The sequence below is a fragment of the Tenrec ecaudatus genome, unplaced genomic scaffold (assembly GCF_050624435.1).
Source record: "Tenrec ecaudatus isolate mTenEca1 unplaced genomic scaffold, mTenEca1.hap1 Scaffold_3770, whole genome shotgun sequence".
In the NCBI taxonomy this organism is placed as follows: domain Eukaryota; kingdom Metazoa; phylum Chordata; class Mammalia; order Afrosoricida; family Tenrecidae; genus Tenrec; species Tenrec ecaudatus.
In genome coordinates, this window is record NW_027459164.1 from 1 (window position 1) to 2,500 (window position 2,500).

Here is a 2,500-nt window from a genome sequence, read left to right on the forward strand (position 1 = left end):
CTGGCGGAGCGCTGAGAAGACGGTCGAACTTGACTATCTAGAGGAAGTAAAAGTCGTAACAAGGTTTCCGTAGGTGAACCTGCGGAAGGATCATTAACGAGACTCGCGCGGGGAAAGCGAGTCGGGAAAGGCGCCCGCGCCCGCGCGCGGCGCGTTCTCGGCCGCGGACCCGACCTCGAGCCGGCGGCGCTCCCGATGCGCCGCGAGCGGAGAGATGCCATAGACGCGCGTGGCGTCTGTGAGGGGCGCTGGCGGGGTACGGCCCCGGTGTCGGGGGGCCCGCCCTCCCCGGTTCCCCGGGCGGTGTCGGTCGTTCGTCGTCTGCTCCGCTCCGGGGGCCGGTCGTGGCTCTCTCGTCGCCGTGGCCGCCGCGTCCGTCCCGCCGCGAGGCGGAGCGGGTCTCGGGGAGTCGCGTCCCCGCGCCCTCTGGCGCCGGTGCCCAGCCTCCCGCGGGTTTCCCGTCGGGGTTTCGCCGGCCTCCGCGGTGCGTCTCGGGATAGGCGGCGCAGCGTGGCGGTTGGGGGGTTTCCTCTCACCCGCCGCGTCGCCGCCTCCCGCCCTCCTGTCCTGGGCTCGCGTGGTGCCGGTTGTGGGGGGGGTCCTCCCTCCATCCCCTTGTGGGTCCGACCTCCGTCCTCGGCCTCGCCGCCCTGGCTTGTGCCGGCCGGTCGTCCTCTCTCGCCTTTTCCTCTCCCCCCTTGCCGTGTGCTCTTCCCCCCCCGCCGCTCCTTCCCACTCTGTCCTCCGCCGACCTCTAGCCCCATGGCCACCCTTCCGGGTCCTGGTGGCCGGTCCCTCCCGCCTGTTCGCCCCGAAGCCCCGCGTGTTGCCTCCGTCGCTCCCGCCGGCCCCTCAGGGGCGCCGTTGGGGGGCCTTGGGCCGCGCGGGTAGACGGGCAGGTGCGGTTGGCCGGCCCCGGGGACAACTCCGGTCTGGTGTAGGGGTTTGGGCGTTAGGCGGTCGCGGTGACAGCAGGTGGTGTCGGTGGTGGTGGTGGCGGCGGTGGCCTCGCGGTCGGGGTTGGAAGATGGCGCGTGGGTCGAGCGTAGCCGGTGCACTGGGTGCGACGGGTGTCCCGGTGATGGCAGCGTGGGGCCCCCCGGGGTTTGGGGGCGTGCACCCCCTTCCTCCGCCTTCTCGCCGTCACGGGCAGGCAGCGCTGCGAGTGTGTCTTGGTGTTTCCCCGCCGGGGGCCCGGGCTGTTGGCTGGGGTTCGGCGTCGAGAGCCGGTGGCCGTCTGCCTGCGTCCTCTGCTCTGCCACCCTGTCCAGGTACCTAGCGCGTCCCGGCGCGGAGGTTTAAAGATCCTTGGGGGGTGTAGCTCGTCCGCCTCGGTTCGGGGCGGGCGGGCCCGCGGGGGAGCGACTTCCAGGGGGGGTGTGCTCATCCCCTTCTCGTTCTCCCCCGCGGACCCTGACCCCAGGCCTTGACGTGTGCGCGCTCGCGTCCGCCGTCTCGTGTCTCTGGTGCCGGGGAGCCCCACTCGGGCGCCTGTGAGGGCGTCGTCCACGCTCGTCCTTCTGGGACGCGTTGTCGGCCGCCGCCCCCTTCCTTTTCGTGCCGTCCGACCTTTCCGAAAGTCTTGGTTTTTCGTTGTCTTCTGGCCGGCTCGAGGCGTCCCCCCCGCAGCCCTCCTGCTGCACGCCCCCCCTCCCCGCTCGGCTAGGGGGGAAAAACGGGTGGCGGCGGTGCTGTCGTTGAGTGGTTTGGGGGGTGGAAGGTGTGCCGCGTCAGTGGAGAAAGGAAACAAAAACGTTACGACTCTTAGCGGTGGATCACTCGGCTCGTGCGTCGATGAAGAACGCAGCTAGCTGCGAGAATTAATGTGAATTGCAGGACACATTGATCATCGACACTTCGAACGCACTTGCGGCCCCGGGTTCCTCCCGGGGCTACGCCTGTCTGAGCGTCGCTTGACGATCAATCGCTCCCTTGGGTTGCCCGCCCTGGGGCTTGCGCGGCTGGGGGCTTGACTCGAAGGGCTCTGCCCTCCGTCCCCCTAAGGACAGACCAAAGGTGTGTGGCCCTGCACGTGGCTGCTCCCCCTCCCCCGTGCCTCGGCTCTTTACCCCGCGCCCCTGCCGCTCGCTTTGGCTTGTGGTGGGTGTTCTGGGGTTCGGTCGCTCGAGGCTTCTGGGGCGTCGGCGGGGCTGGCCTTCGTGGCGGGGTGACGCCTGCGCCCGTGAGGAAAAGAGAAGCGGAGCGCGAGGAGCAGCGGCTCGCGTTGAGGCTCGCGGCCTGGGGGCTCGTCCTCGCGCCGCACGCGGATTCTCGGGGTCGCCCTGGCGCCGTGGGGGGCCGTGCGCGTGCGCGCCGCGGTGGTGGTGGTTGCGGAGGGGGAAGGCGGGCGTGTCTTCCCGGAAAGGTTGGTGCTCAGGAGGAGGTGGAGGCGTGTCCCCCGCGTCCGCGGCCCTCGCCGCCCTGCCGCCAGCCCCCTGGTGGCGGTCGCGGTGAGTTGCCCGGCTCGGTCCCTCCCTTCTCGGCCCCTTCTCTCGCCACC

The 2,500-nt window shown here is 71.0% G+C and overlaps 1 non-coding gene across 1 annotated transcript; it reads left to right on the forward strand.

Moving 5' to 3' along the window:
- The first annotated feature begins 1,759 nt into the window (after positions 1–1,759).
- Positions 1,760–1,912, forward strand: LOC142436514 (5.8S ribosomal RNA). The gene has a single exon (XR_012781981.1). It is a non-coding gene; the product is annotated as a 5.8S ribosomal RNA (ribosomal RNA).
- Positions 1,913–2,500: the final 588 nt, after the last annotated feature.